Consider the following 17,258-nt stretch of genomic DNA (forward strand, 5'->3'; position numbering starts at 1 on the left):
AGAGGCAGTTCTACCCCACCAGTGGCGTCTATGGGGTCACAGAAGGGATGTAGAGAGCTCTCTAGGACAACTCCGATTTTAGAGATAGTGAAGTGGTGCCAATCTAGGATTCAAGCAGTGACAGCAGCCAGATAGTATTGAGAGAAATCTGGAATGGCTAGGCCACCCAGTTGCTTAGGTTTGGTGATGACTCACCTGGCTAGCATTGGTTTAGAGGCCCAAATGAATTCAAATCAAGCCTATATCCCACTAAAATTAGATGAAACAACAGAAATTCAATTGTTCGTTCAAACCGTTTGGGGATTCTGTCCCCAAATGGAAGATCCACTCAGTCTCTCTTTGGAGGGTCAACCACTCCCAGTTGCCTCCCCTAAGTGGTCGTTTCACAATGTCAATCCCCATAAATATGATACAGTTAATGTCTCCTCCATGACAGGCATTAATATGCCTAGCTACGGGAGTGTCACGTTCATTGCGGATGTCTCCTAAGTGCTCCCCAAGTCTCCTTCTCAGCTCTCTGTTTGCCTTCCCGACATGTTCCATCTTACATGAGCATGTCGCTTTGTATATTACCCCTTGTGACCTACAGGATATAAACTCCTTAATTTGTTAGGAGGTGCCCCATCTCTCTGATACAAATTTCCGTCTGGTCTTGACAAATGGGCACCCAACACAACAAGTGTCCTGCACAGACATTATTATAAGTATTCTATGGCAGAGCAAGGACAATACAGTTCCCTGCTCTGTCATAGGTTTAAACTATCAGCATGCATAGCACGCCAATATAGTTGTGAGTGCAGTGCTCCTGGGCACAAAGTCTGGTTTAAGGGGCTCTATCATTGGGAAAAGTCATTTTTAAATAAGCACATCCTTGCATAGCCTTTAGAAAGACTAATCCACATGTACCATTTGTATGTAAATTGCCTCAGTAGATTTGGAATAAGCAGGGTCGGACTGGGGTGTCTAGGGCCCACCAGTGGAATTGCTTCTAAGGGCCCACTGCCAGGACCCTACAGATCAGCGGTACCGAGACACGACGGCTATAGGTAATAACATGTCGGGAGCTATGCTGCTCACGCACTATACCATGTGCACTACTACCTAAACCTACTGCTACACCTTGTATGGCAAGTGAACAACATGGCTCCTAGAAATGTTACCATCACCTGTAGCCATGCTGTCCTGGAAAAGCTGATCTGCAGAGGTCCTGGCTATTGTATCATCGCAGATGTAATATTGATGGCCTATCCTAAGGACAGACCATCAATATTAGAAACATGGATAAATCCTTTAAAGTGGTTGTCCAGAAATTGGAACAGCTCATGTGCCGGGCGGGAGGTGTAAAATAAAAAACAAATAAATAAAAAAGAATACTCATCTGCCCTCGGCGCTCCGTTGTCCGCCGGTAGTGTCCATTCAGTCTCGTGCTGGCACCTCCTTGCTGGGAGTCCTGCACCTCATGTGATCACTAAGACCAATTAGGTAGAGGATTTCCAGAAATGAGGCCATGAGACCAAACAGACACAAGTGGGGGACAACGGGGTGCGGGGGACAGGTGAGAATGATTTTTTTTTTTTTATGTATTTTTTTTTTTTTACACCTCCCTGGCGGCCAACACAGTGATCACTCCAGTTTATAAACAACCTCTTTTAAGGGGTTGTCAGGGCCAAATATTTTATAGCCACTTCACTAGTCCCCCCATACAGTGGCCTCTTCACTGGTCCCCCATAATGTGTGGGGTACAGTGATGGGGCCATTATATTGTGTGGGAGCAGTGATGGGGTAACATCCTGTGCGGAAGGGGGATGTTAAACTGTGTGGGGCATATTAAAGGGGTTGTCCAGGGTTAATCTTTTTTATGACCTATGCCCAGTATAGGCCATAAATACCTGAAACCCCACATTGCAGAAACACAACGTCTTTGGCTACTACAGAAAAAAAAAAGTGTTTTACGGAACCAGCAAAGTGAATGAAATTTAATCATATTTACCTCATCCACACACTGCAGGAAAAAAAGATGTGGAACAGCCGCAAACTCCAAAATGTGTGCGCTTCTAAAAACATGGCCGGTTACTTTCAGCTGAGAAAGTGCAGGGAAAATGCATCAAAAGCTCAACGAAAAACACTGTGGAAAAAATACATTGAGATTCAGCACTATCTTTTTCCACAGTGTTTTTTAGCTGCATCTCACTGTTGGGCCTCATCCTTATCATCTCAATATACTGAGCATCACACTATAAGGATATGTCCTCATGTAGCAAGCCGCAGCAAAAAGCGCTGCGGGAAAAACCCCGGCGGCAACGCATGGGTTTTTCCCACAGCGCTTATTGCAGAAACTCCACAAAGGTTTCCTCTGAGGACTTTCTGCTTCCTTTATATCTATAGGGAAATGGCTGGTGTGTCTGTAGGCATAAGTGACATGCTGCGATTTGCAAAACCACAACAGTTTTGGAAATTGCAGTGTGTCCGCTGCGTATATTTTACTGCAATGGGTGGATAGGATTGCACACACTATATACCTACACACTCAGGCCTGGTTCACATCTGCATTCATTAATCTGAACTACTGAACGCATTAGCAAGCGGTGTGCAGTGAAAGCTATAGACTATAATGGGGTCCGTGAGCTTTCCGTGTGGTGTCTGCACGGAGCATGTGGACAGAAAAGTACTTCATGATCTACTTTCCTGTCCTCATGACTCGTGTGGAGACCACAGGGAAAGCACACGAACCCCATTATAGTCTATGCGGTCCGTGTGCTTTCACTGTTCACTGCTTGGTAATACGTTCGGTAGTTTGGATTAAAGATGTGAACCAGACCTTATATATATACCATACTAGCAGGAGGACCCGGCTTTGCACGGGTATATTTCATATTTTGTTTGTGTAGTGGCCCCATAACAATTGTCCAGTTTTGAATTGGTGTATTTTGTATATGTATGTGTGTGTATCCATAAGCATCATGTGTATCTCATTTCAGATATTAGTGACGAACCAGGGTTCGGTTGTTATGGAGATCTGGAGTGAAGCTATATCGCACGTATCTAATTGTTTGGCATGTGGAACTGTGTGCAGACACGCGTATCTAATCCTCTGGCATGTGGAACTGTGTGTAGACGCGTGTATGTAATCCTACAGCATGTGGTACTGTGTGCAGATGTGCGTATCTAATCCTCTGGTGTGTGGTATTGTGTGCAGTGGTGCGCATCTAATCCTGCGGCGTGTGAAACTGTGCAGACTTCTGTATCTAATCCTCTGGCGTGTGAAACTGTGTGCAGACTTGTGTATCTAATCCTCTGGCGTGTAGTATTGTGTTAAGACGTGTGTATCTAATCCTCTGGCTTGTGGTATTGTGTGCTGACCTGTGTATCTAATCCTCTGGCATGTGGAACTGTGTGCAGACGCGCGTATCTAATCCTTTGGCATGTGGAACTGTGTGCAGACGCGTGTGTGTAATCCTCTGGCGTGTGATACTGTGTGCTAACCTGTGTATCTAATCCTCTGGCGTGTGGTACTTTGTGCAGATGCGCGTATCTAATCCTCTGGCATGTGGAACTGTGTGTAGATGCACGTGTCTAATCCTGCAGCATGTGGAACTGTGTGCATTGTCGCGTATCCAATCCTACGGCTTGTGGTATTATGTGCAGTGGCGTGTATGTAATCCTGCGGCGTGTGGTACTGTGTGCAGACGTGCGTATCTAATCTTCCGGTGTGTGGTACTTTGTTCAAACGCGCGTATCTAATCTTCTGGCATGTGGAACTGATCTGCCTCATATATGCCACACGCAGTCAGCCGCCCGACAACTATGTGCACTGAGAGAGAGGCGGGGGAGTGTAGCAAGGTGAGTCCAACTACACTGAGGCCGATGTAGGGGGGGGGACATGCAGCTGGGAGCAGAGATGGGGGGACAAGAAACTGGGGGCATAGATGAGGGAACAAGAAACTGGAGGTAGAGATGGGGGTGACAAGAAACTGGGGCAGAGATGAGGGGGACAAGAAACTAGAGGCAGAGATGGGGGGGACAAGAAACTGGGGACAGAGATGGGGGCACAAGAAACTGGGGACAGAGATGGGGTACAAGAAACGGGGCAGAGATGGGGGGGACAAGAAACTGGGGGCAGAGATTGGGGGGACAAGAAACTGGGGGCAGAGATGGGGGGACAAGAAACTGGGGGCAGAGATGGGGGCACAAGAAACTGGGCACAGAGATGGGGGTACAAGAAACTGGGGACAGAGATGGGGGCACAAGAAACTGGGGACAGAGATGGGGGGAACAAGAAACTGGGGGCAGAGATGAGGGAGACAAGAAACTGGGGGAAGAGATGGGGGGACAAGAAACTGGGGACAGAGATGGGACAAGAAACTGGGGACAGAGATGAGGGACAAAAAACTGGGGGCAGAGATGTGGGGGACAGGAAACTGGGGGCAGATGAAGGGGGGACAAGAAACTGGGGCAGAGATGGGGGACACGAAACTGGGGGCAGAGATAGGGGGACAAGAAACGGGGCAGATGAAGGGGGGACAAGAAACGGGGCAGAGCTGGGGGGGCAAGAAACTGGGGGCAGATGAAGGGGGACAAGAAACGGGGCAGAGATGGGGGGACAAGAAACTGGGGGCAGAGATGGGGGGACATGAAACTGGGGGCAGAGATGGGGGGACAAGAAATTGTGGGCAGAGATAGGGGGACAAGAAACTGGGGGCAGATGAAGGGGGACAAGAAACGGGGCAGAGATGGGGGGACAAGAAACTGGGGGCAGAGATGGGGGGACAAGAAATTGGGGGCAGATGAAGGGTGGGGACATGAAACTGGGGGCAGAGATGGGGGACAAGAAACTGGAGGCAGAGATGGGGGGACAAGAAACTGGGGGCAGAGATGGGAGAACAAGAAATATAAGTGGTTCAGTGCCACTGCCAACCCGCGGGTAACTGCTAGTATATACATATTATACATACAAAAGAGTATACTCACATTTGCTAGCAGTCAACCATCACAGCAGACATCTTCCTGGCTCCCCCACACGCTACGATGTGAGAGACTAAAGTGGGAGGCGAGGGAGGAAGTCCGGCAGCAGGCATGAGACATCATAGGAAAGCAGGCAGCAAGTCAGTGAGAGGATTACAAGCAGCCATTAGCTGAAGCTGCACATGGTGTCCTCCGGTATGTACTTTCACTATATATCGGGAAGACACTGTGTACAGCTTCAGCATCAGCTAATGCGGGCCCCTGTGTCTGGAGGCAAATGCTGAGAACTTTCAGTCAGGGCTCGGGGCCCATCGGTGGATTCACCGGTTCCCCGATGGGCCAGTCCGACCGTGGGAATAAGTCTGTTTTTATCCATATGTTAATGAGCTTCCACCGTGCACTGGAAGTATCTGTAATCACAGTCTGCTCTATGTGTATGATAGCAGAGATGAGTCATCAGCACAGCAACCTCGGCTACACATACACATAGAGCAGACAGTGCACACAGACACTTTCGATGCACGGAGAAGCTCATTAGCATGTGAATAAAAACGGACTTATTCAAAATCTACTGAGGGAATTTACATACAAAGGGTAGGTGTGAAATAGCCTTTCTAAAGCCTATGCAAGGATGTGCTTAACTAAAAATGACTTTTCCTAGTGATAGAGCCTCTTTAAAGTTACTGTGCCAACCTGAAGTTGCTGCAGTTTTCAAGGCTCTTCTATGCTGATCCAATCAGCAGCCGAGGAAGGATACTTAAACCCTGTTCCTGTTCATTCATATACCTGCTATTTGGTTGTACCTTAGTGAGGCTGCTATACCCTGATGATTTGTGCTGCTTTAATGTTGAACTTTGGCTTGTTACTGAAAATCTGCTTGTCTTCTGATTTTGGCTCTGATGTTAGGCTTAGTTCACACGTAAATAACGTGTGGATTATTTTGGCACCGGAAAAAAACGCTTCCTAACTAGGAAGCTTTTTTTTTACCTTGGCACGCTTTTTGTGGAGCGCTTTATTGTAAAAACCGCTTTCAGGTTTCCCATCCTTTAACCTTTTCGCTGCTAAGGCTCTCTGGAAATTTTGCACCTCCAGTAGCCAGAGCAATTTTCACAGTTTTGAGATGGATAAATCAAACCTAAATTGCAACATTAAAAAAGCATCCAACCCCCCCATACCTATATATTTTCTTAAAGTAGACACCTGCAGCATTGTCAGAATGCCACCTGGTACTGTATACGAACAGGCACCTTCATGCAATTTTGATTTAAAGTGAATGTTTTATGAAAAAATGCTAATAAATGTATATTAGTTGTTAAAAGCGGAAACCAAACAAAAAATTAAATGCACCAAACCTCCTAAAACTAAGAGTTCAACATGTGCAGAGTTCATACATATCACTATGGCCTGAACCCGCATGCACGTGTCTTCAGAAAATCGCTAGAACTGGAAGGAACAAAATTCTGCTTTGAAGCTGGAAATGTTAAAAATCATCCTATAAAATGTAGGGATTACACACCATGAAAAGTAAGTGAACCCCTAAACCCTATATATTTTTTGAAAGTAGACAACCTGAAGATTACAAATGTCTTAATGGGTCATCGATAGCCACATCCACCTTCATGCAACTTTGCGACCAACACAAAAAATTTTTTGAAAAAATACGCTAAAACACATATTTGCACCTAAAACTCATGTTCAATCTCAGATTCATATACAAAATACTTTTAAAATAATAGCTTATGGTGTATACAATGTGTAAATATACTATATGTACCGCAAACATCAACTACAACAAGAGCTCGGACTCCCTAAAACACGAATACAGAAGACAAGCAGGATTTTGCTGTTGTTCACTAATATGTTAAAAAGCTATACTGCACCTACCAAACTGTGACTGTGATACCAAAATCTAACTTTTTTCAGAGTACGCAGCATACCGTATATAAAAACAATTTAATAGTTTATATATACAACCATAGTAACAAGGGATAGAAGTGGGATTTTAGGTACACTAAAATGTAACTTTTATTTGTTTAATTAAAAAGTTTCAGTGATAACAAGTAAATAAAATACGTTCAAAAAAAGGCATGTTTGGTGTGTCTTTTCTGCCCACACTCACCCCAGCTTCACTCCTAATATAGCAGTGTAGGTGATTAAACTGAATCCCTTAAATCCCCGCCTGCAGACATCAGATGTAGCAAATGTAACATATATAGCACCACATACAAATGTCAACCACTCAATATTCGATTCACTTGTAGTGGCTAAGGAGGGGAAATGGCATTGCTATACTCCATTTAGAGCTAGTCTCGGGCAACTAGAACACTCAGCTATTTTTCTTGTGAGTTACAATCACCTAGAGACTAGAATACACATGCCACCAAACTCACTGTGGACCAGTATATAAGAAAGCGCCCAAAGTCAAAAACTATGACCGACCGAGCGTGTATGAAGCTCGTTTAAACAGCGCTGTATTTACAGCACGTTCCTATTGAGCCTCTGATGATTTAGCTCCATGTTGGAGTTAATTGAAACGCGTCAGGCCTTTTCTATACGCTTATTATAGCGATCTATCTAGCATGTGTGTATGAGTCTGTGGGTGACTGTGGCTTACAAGTAAAAGAGCTAAAGGTCCCAACTGCCCGAGATTAGCCCAAACTTAAGTATAGCAATGTCATCCCCCCTCTCCAAGCTACAACAAATTAAGTGGAGTGATGAATGTATGACTTTGGGCGCTTTCTTATATACTGGTCCACAGTGAGTTTGGTGGCATGTGTATTCTAGTCTCTAGGTGATTGTAACTCACAAGAAAAATAGCTGAGTGTTCTAGTTGCCCGAGACTAGCTCTAAATGGAGTATAGCAATGCCATTTCCCCTCCTTAGCCACTACAAGTGAATCGAATATTGAGTGGTTGACATTTGTATGTGGTGCTATATATGTTACATTTGCTACATCTGATGTCTGCAGGCGGGGATTTAAGGGATTCAGTTTAATCACCTACACTGCTATATTAGGAGTGAAGCTGGGGTGAGTGTGGGCAGAAAAGACACACCAAACATGCCTTTTTTTGAACGTATTTTATTTACTTGTTATCACTGAAACTTTTTAATTAAACAAATAAAAGTTACATTTTAGTGTACCTAAAATCCCACTTCTATCCCTTGTTACTATTTTTGGTCTGTACACATACCTATTTAAACAAATACTTGATTTATATATACAACCACCTTCATTCAACTTTGCCGCAAACAGAGATTGCTAGCAAAAATTGCGCAAAAATTCAAATTTGCCACTAAAGTGCGGGTCAAGAAATCCCTTTCTGCAAACATAATGTACTTTCCAAAAAACTGCAATATGTGAGGAGTTCATACATACCACACTAAATAGGACATACAATGACTGCTACGGGCGCCAGGGGGTCGGTACACGGTGGTGGGCCAAAACCGGGCCCCCCCCCCCATTTTTCAATTTGGCCGGGCCCCTGACGCCAGTAGCAGTAGTACTGGCCTATCAGCGGCCCTGGCTGAACTGCTCGTGTCCCTCTTTCTTTCTTGTTCAAGATCGCACTTTGGAGCTCTATATCTTTGGACTGCATCAACATATCTTGATGCTTTCAATTGCATTTTAAAGAGGAGAATCTTATCTTTAAAATGATGTCAAGAACTCGATGATTGGATGTACAGTTTTGGAGCGATTCACTGTTGAAACGCTGTTGGGAATTGAGATCTGCAGTTGGATCTCAATGCCAAATAGTGTTTTCAACAGTGAATCCCTCCAAAACTGTACATCCAATCATCGAGTTGTTGATATCATTTTAAAGATGAGAGTCTCTTCTTTAAAATGCATTTGAAAGCATCAAGATTTGTTGATGCAGTCCAGAGATATCGGCATTAGTAGGGAGGATGTAGTAACTACGTCCTCCGCTACAGAAGTGCCACCTTGGGAGCACGTATAGCTACGTGCCTGGCAATGAAAGGGTTAAGAGAAAGGGCCGGTAAAAAACGCTTCCCATTCACTTCTATTGCTTTCTTTAGGCGGAAAACGCCTGAAGAAAGGTCATGTCGCTTCTTTTTCTTTGCTAGTTGAAAAATCTAGCAGTCTACATAGACTTATTGTATGGAGGAGGATTATGACGTGGATTCCGCTGTCAAAATCCTCCTCCATGTCCCCGTGTGAACTATCCCTTACCGCTCAGACTGACTCTTGGCTTGGACACTTTACTTTTCTGAGTCATCCCCCTGGTTTTGATCTGCCTTGTGAGTCTCTTGTGTGTTCTGGTTAGACTTCAGTTTGTGGAGTGTTCATTTCTTATATTAGTTTTAGTGGTGATCATTTGTGCCCCAAGTTCTGCACAAGTCTTGGTTTTGCAGTTGGTGCTGGTGAAGACATTTGAGCGCCCAGGATCTAGTGCCCAAGATTGCTCTCTGTTGTCAGCCAGTGCATGTCATTTCTAATATTTGCTCCAGATTTACTAACATAACTATGGACATATCCCCCCTAACACCATCTTCCTCCACAGACCCTTTTACCTTATAATGGGGTTTGTTAAGGTTATATCATGTTGTCCCATCACTTTAATGGGAAAAATCATGCTATAGTTTGTCCTATTCTTCCCACCAAGTCCGACATAATGCCTGACAGAGGCTCCAAATAAAGCTTTCGTTTGTTAACATTTGGGGTAATTTCAGGGTAATTTTTTTTCACTAGGAGGCACTTTGCCTGAAAAGGTTGAGAAATATTGCTATTACACCACAAAAGACTAGTTTTTCTTATTGGTGAGTGCCCTGCTTATTCTTTTTGCATATTTGTATTCCTTACAGGGGCGGTCTCATCAGAGACAACTGCTGTCAAAAAGCAGCTGCAGGGTTATCATCTGACTGCCTGGATCCTGCTTCTGGCACCCCTAGCAAACAGCTGACTTTGTCCAGGAAGCTTTGGCCGACCTGGCATTTCCCATTCAGCAGCAAGTGCAGGGGAAATGTTATATTACATGGTAGTGGTTTACGCTAGGTTCACATTAGAGTTCGGCTTTCCGTTCTTCTGGTCCACTTAAAGGGGCTCTATCAGCAAAATTATACTGTATGAGCCCCACGTATGCGTGAATAGCCTTTAAAAAGGTTATTCAGGCCCCGCTAATCTTATTTTAAACCCCCGTCCCGTTTTAAAATAAAACTATAAAAACATATATGTAAATGATAACTGAACGTGCACGCTGGGCGGTTGTGCACGATCCAACATCATCTTTGGTCCCTCCTTCCTCTTCTTTCTTCTTCCAGCGACGTCCTCCTCTTCTGGATCTTCTCCGCCTTCATCTTCTGTTTTTCCGGCGAGTTGTGTTCAAATTTCTCTGGAGCGCTACTGCGCATGCGCCGCCGCCATTTTTGTTGTAGTTCTAAGGATCCTTAGAACTACGTGAGCATGCGCAGAACGCTCACGAATGTCTTCATATCCAGAAGAAAAGAAGATGAAGGCGGAGAAGAGCCAGGACAGGAGGACGTCGCTGGAAGAAGAAAGAAGAGAAAGGAGGGACCGAAGATGACGTTGGATTGTGCACGACCACCCAGCGTGCATGTTCAGGTATCATTTACATATATGTTTTTATAGTTTTATTTTAAAACGGGAGGGGGGTTAAAATTAAATTACCGGTGCCTGAATATTCAGCGCATACGTGGGGCAGTATCAGCATAATTTTGCTGATAGAGCTCCTTTAAAAAAAGGTTACATGTGAAAATCTGTAGATCATAGACTATAATGGGGTCAGCTGGGTTTCCACCTGAAAAATGCATTTTCAAGCAGATTCAGGGATGGAAGCCTTGACAATACAGCAGCGCTGGTGTGAAATACAGTATACCTGTTCTCCCAGACCACACCCTTCACTTTCTCACAATATATTCAATAAATATGAACTTCCTTTACCTTCTTGTGGGCATGCTTTTTTGTACTAGTATTATCCTAGATATTCCACGGTTTGTTTCTCTCATCTCTAGTATTAGCCCTTTTGTTTGTCATATGCTCAGATACAAGTGTGAGGCCATGCACCGCAATTCTACAAGATCCAGCGGGATGCGTTGTTTTCCATTGTGATAAATAATGAAGCCTCCACCATATTTTTCATGGAAGACAAAGGTAGGCAGAATAGGGATAGTTTTTGGAGAGGATTTTGAGGACCTGTGAACATACACCATCCCATTACCTGTAGGCAAATGAATATGTATTTTACTTAGCTTCTGCGATGAGCACATATTACATCCGAGGAGCCCCGTCATCCATTCCTTGTGGCCCCACAGAAGAATTGGCAATCGGGACACAGGAGTAGTTAAGAACAATGAATGATTTAACTGGACCCCCTAGAAAAGGTTTGAGAGACCAAACAAGATTTCTGTTTAGTTCTCTTCAGGTGCTTTAGAAGACTACAAGTGCAGATTGGTTTTCCTTTTGGATATAGACAATTCTTCAGACTGGTTTTCAGACAGTTTTGCAGTCTACACATAAGCTGAAAGCAGTTTGGCTCAGATGCGGTGTCCTCCTCCCTGCAGAATGGGGTCTTCCAGAAAATTGTCGACAAGATGAAGCTTCCTGGTCTCAATGTAATAGACCATAGATCAGGGGTAGGGAAACTTCGGCTCTCCAGCTGCTGTGAAACTACAACTCCCATCATGCTCCATTCACTTCCATGGGAGTTCCAAGAACAGCAGAGCAAGTATGCATGCTGGGAGTTGTAGTTTTGCAACAGCTGGAGAGCCGTACGTTCCCTACCCCTGCTATAGATGGTCTATTGATCAGTGAGGGAAACAAACAAATCTTTGTCTTTCTCTGCTTCCTCTCCAGAGTTCTCAGCAAGATGGTGCACGAGCAGTTGAATGCCAAAGCCAAAATGCTATTTTTTCATATTGTGACTCTCACATCAAGGGTCAAATATTGAGGATGCTCAGATCAGCAGTGTCTTCTCTTGCATCAAGGAATGCTTGATTCTTATATCAACAAACAATCTTAATTTTATAGCGTTTGAGTGGACAGATGTAATAGAATTCGGCCTGTCTACAATAGACAATTGAGAATATACAAAGACATCTATCTTCAGGTCACTAAACCATTCACAGGTTCAGTGTCTCTCTCTGAACGGTTCTACAGTCAAGAGTCCAAGATTTATCTCAGAGATATGCTTTACATCAGCATCTTAGGCAGAGTTTAAGAGGCCCTTTCTTGTCCTCATGCACATGCAATTTTATATATTGCTAGGAAGCCAATAGTCCGCTGAATTCAAGCGCAATCAGCTGGAGACATTGGTACTGTTAGTTTTAGCACCGATCTCTCCCCACTGTCAGAAGGGCGTAGCTGACAGTCTAGCTTCATCACTGGGCAGTAAGGAACATCCCCTCAGACAGTACAAGGCTATGGACGAGTACTGTCAGGGAAGGGGGAGTGTATTCCTTACAGCCCAGCTAGACTGTCAGGAACGCCCTTCTAGCAGTGGGCAGAGATCAGTGTAGAAACTAACGGTACCGATAGCTCAATCACTGGGGCACAGAATGGTAAAGCCAACAGTGTATTGAATTCACTGCACTGTCGGCTTTCTAGCAGTATATAAAACTGCATGAGCAGGAGGACAGTAAAGGTCCTCTTTAATTCCGGTCTTTGGACCAAATCTTCAGATCAGCAACCTGGAGTCACCTTCATCCACAATTACAGGGTGATTGCCATATAGATGTTCATTTTTTAGAAATAGAGTGTTATCAAAAGCTGCTCCTATCTACCCAAATTATTGCTTTTCAGTTCCTATTGGTGTGCTGCCTATGGTTGAATGAAAAACGTAAAATTTGCTTACCAAAATTTTTATTTCCTGGAGTCTGGAGGCAGCAAACTTTGTCACCCTTAAAGAGGACCTGTCACCAAATAGAAAATTCTAAATTCCATATCTCATTTGATTCTCGCTGTGCCCCTGATCAAATTGGTATTTTTGTTTTTAAAATCCATCCACCTGTTCAAAAGATATGTCCCCTGGAAAGTTATAGCTTTGATTCTCCTAGTGGGCGGTAACCTTACGTTTTTCTACTAGTACCACCCACATGGAACATCAGAGCTATAACTTTCCAAGGGCCATATATTTTGAATAGATTGTTCACGGGCACAGCAAGAATCAAATGAGGTGTGAGATTTAGCATTCTGTACTTGGTGACAGGTCCTTTTTAAATATCTTTCCCATGCTACATACTATTGCAGTGCGGTTTGGTCTTTCCACCATTAAGGGTGGTCCAGTCCTCCATAGTTAGTTGATTTATTGTTCCTAGCCAACTCTTCTAATTGTACCCAATGAGATATTACCCCATTGGTTTGCTGCTTCTTGACTCCAGGAACTAAACGTTTTTGGTAAGCAAATTTTATCTATTGCTGTGTGCTTTCCTCCTTATCTATAGCTTATGTGATTTGCCCTCCCATACAGCTTAGGGTGCATTCACACTGAGTAAACGCTAGCTTATTCTGAACGTAAAACACGTTCAGAATAAGCGGCGTCTAAAGCAGCTCCATTCATTTCTATGGGAGCGGGGATACGAGCGCTCCCCATAGAAATGAATGGGCTGCTTCTTTCACTCCGTGCAGTCCCATTGAAGTGAATGGGGAGTGCCGGCGTATACGGCAAGCTCTGCTCATGCCGGAGCGTACACGCCGGCACTCCCCATTCACTTCAATGGGACTGCACGGAGTGAAAGAAGCAGCCCATTCATTTCTATGGGGAGCGCTCGTATCCCCGCTCCCATAGAAATGAATGGAGCTGCTTTAGACGCCGCTTATTCTGAACATGTTTTACGTTCAGAATAAGCTAGCGTTTACTCAGTGTGAATGCACCCTTAGAAGCTATTCCAGGCACTAGCACAGATACAGTCTTATGAAAAAGTTTGGGCACCCCTATTAATCTTAATCATTTTTAGTTCTAAATATTTGATCATCAGTTTGATATATCTAATAACTGATGGACACAGTAATATTTCAGGATTGAAATGAGGTTTATTGTACTAACAGAAAATGTACAATATGCATTAAACCAAAATTTGACCGGGGGAAAAGTATGGGCACCTCAACAGAAAAGTGACATTAATATTTCGTAGCTCCTCCTTTTGCCTCTAGTCGCTTCCTGTAGCTTTTAATCAGTTCCTGGATGAAGGTATTTTGGACCATTCCTCTTTACAAAACAATTCAAGTTAAGTTTGAAAAAAAAATTTGCAGTGACATTCCTGCTGGGATAGCAGTGGGTCCACTATTAGTCTGCTTACAGACTATACACATGGGAGAAGTCCTCACTTATCTTTAAATATAAGTTGCTTTTCCAGCATCCGATGGGGCTTCTGAGCCCTGTGAATACTATTTTGAGCCCTGTGAACGCTGCTTTCTTGGAGTCTTCTAGGGATCCTCCTGGGCATCCTCATAGGTATCCTCTTCCAAACGCTCTCAGCGGTTTTGCTCCTTTTGTGGCTCCACTTCTTGCTCTGGAGGTCAATCTTCTCAGGACTCCCGATCCAACAAGCCCTCTTTCAAGCCCAGACCCGCTTGGAAGTCCTCCACTAAGTTATCCAGGCCCACTGTGTCCAAGCCCATCTCTGCATGAAGGCCTGCTCCCACTCGGGCCTCTAGGGGTGGGGGGACGACTGCTCTCCTTGTGGGTGATTTGGCTTGCCAGCATCGGCGATGCCTGGGTGCAAGAAGTGGTGTCGACCGCCCATTCCATAGAGTTCACCTCCCTCCCAAGCAGAAGATTTTTTCCATCCAATTTGCTTTCTTCCCCCGCTCGAGTGGCCACTTTATTTCAGGTCGTCTCCATTCTCCAGCGTCAAGGAGTCATCATCATTGTCCCCGCTTTAGAACATTACCATGGCTACTATTCCAAACTGTTAACCGTTCACAAGATGGATGGCTCTGTTTGCCCCATCCTGGACTTGAAGGGGCTCAAGAGGTCCCTGCGTTTTGTCATGGCATCCCTAGACATCCGAGACACTTATCTTCACATTCTCATCTCACCGTGCCATCAGCGGTTTCTTGGTTTTGTAATAAGTTCACATTTCCAGTTTGTCGCCCTCCAATTCGGACTGGCCTCTGTCCCTGGATATTTACCAAGGGGCTGGCAGCTCTCATGACCATCCTCCACACCAGAGGAGTCGCCGTGATTCCATACTTGGACAACCTGCTTGTGAAAGCCTTCTCCAAATAAGACAACCTGACCAGCTGGCTCCTCAACGAGGAAAAGTCTTGTTTCGTGCCTTTTCAACGTATGGAATTCCTGGACATGATCCTCAACACGAACCAGGGCAAGGTTCTTCTCTAAGAGTTCAAGATTCTGCCTCTTCAGTCCAGTGTGTCTTACCTTTGGAGAAAGTTTCTTTCCACTCTTCGGTTCTGCATGTGGGTCCTTTGAGGCTATTCCTTTTGCTCAGTTCCACTATCAGTCTCTGCAGTTGGCGATTCTGGCCCGCAGACTGACAACTCCACCGCGGGTGGTGGAATCATGGGATTTTAACTTTGTCCTAGAGGTACTTCAGGCTCCCCCCTTCCAGCCTTTGCAGCTTATCCCTTAGCCTCTTGTCCTGGAAGGTCAATTTCCTGGTGACTATCACCTCCATTTGTAGGCTTATGTCCGCTGGAGTGAGAGCAACAAATTCCATCCGCTCTTCTTTTCCCTTTCCAGTCTGCCCTGGATCAAGGTCTGGGTCTTTCTTCTCTTAAAAGGACAGGTCTCTGTTCTCTCTATCCTTTTTCAGAAGACCCTTGCGTTCTGGCCTCCAGTGAAAACCTTCCTACAGGGAGTGACGCATTGTGTCCCACCCTACCATCCAACCTTGGAACCGTGGATTTTTTTGGTGGTGGAACTGTGGGATCTTAGCTTTGTTCTAGAGTACTTCAGGCTCTCCCCTTCCAGCCGTGGTGGCATATCCCTCTTATCCTGGAAGGTCACTTTCCTGGTGGCTGTCAACCTCCATTCGTAGGGTCTCTGACTTGGCTGCTCTTTTATGGCAGCCTTCCTTCTTGTTATCCACATAAGATAAGATAGATTGCCCTCAGTCTGTCTCCGTCCTTTCTACCTAAAGTGGTCTGTGGTCTCCTCCTTCCACAGCGAGAACATTGTTTTACCTTCCTTCTGTCCTGACCCCAAGCATCCACATGAACGTGCCTTTCACGGCCTGGATATTGTCTGGGCAGTTCAGATCTATTTGTCACGCATTGACTTGGACGTTTTGTTTGTCCTTCATGAGGTTTGCCTACCTTCAAGGTTTCCATTTCACAATCCGTTCCGTGATTAAGGAAGCCTATTTGCTTAAGGGTAAGGCCCTGCCCTTCTGTGTGACGGCTAATTCCACGAGAGCTGTTGGAGCTACCTGGGCTGTTCAGCATCAGGCTACTGCCGCCCAGGTCTGCAAAGCTGCCACCTGGGCCACCATCCATACCTTTTCAAAATTTTACAAGATCCATTCTGTGGCTTCTGCCGATGCCAATTTGAGTTGTAAGGTTTTGCAAGCAGCTGTGTCCTAGGTGTTTCGCATGGCTGTGTATTTCCCACCCTCTTGGACTGTTTTGGGGCACCCCACTATGTCTCCCAGTGAGAATTATTAGAGAAAGAGGGAATTTTTTTTTTTTTGAACTGACCATAAAATCCTTTTCTTGACGTTTTGCTTGGGGGACACAGATCCCACCCTAGTTATTACATTTTTTTTTCCTGTCCAGTCTGTTTTTTTTTTGGTTCTTTTTATGTTCAGGACTTATTGATTACTGTTGGTTCCATGTTCTTTTTTTTCCTTAGTTTGTGTGCCTCTCTCCTACTGCTGCGGTACTACTGATTAGCATAGTGTCTGTGAGAATGGTATTGCCCAGAGGAGGAGCCAAATGACTTTTGGTTCTACTAGTGTCAAGTTTCCTAGTGGCAGGGCAACACGGTGGCTCAGTAGTTGGCACTACAGACTTGCAGCGCTGGAGTCCAGGGTTGAAATCCTGCCAAGGACATCTACAAGGAGTTTGTATGTTCTCTACGTGTTTGCGTGGATTTCCTCCCACACTCCAAAGACATACTGATAGGGAAAAAATGTATATTGTAAAAAAAAGTTTCCTAATGGCCAGGCTAATACTCTGTGTCCCCCAGTGAAAACATTGAGAAGCGGATTTTACAATGTTAAAAACAAAAAAAACAACCTCTTTTCTGTGTAACAATAATATCATCTAAATCTCATAGTAAACAACCAAAAGAAATGTTTTGTTTCCACTTATTATACCCCTTCTCCCAGGTAAAGGAAGGACAATTACTTTTCAATGATGA

The sequence above is a fragment of the Leptodactylus fuscus genome, chromosome 6 (genome assembly GCF_031893055.1).
Source record: "Leptodactylus fuscus isolate aLepFus1 chromosome 6, aLepFus1.hap2, whole genome shotgun sequence".
NCBI classification, from domain to species: Eukaryota; Metazoa; Chordata; class Amphibia; order Anura; family Leptodactylidae; genus Leptodactylus; species Leptodactylus fuscus.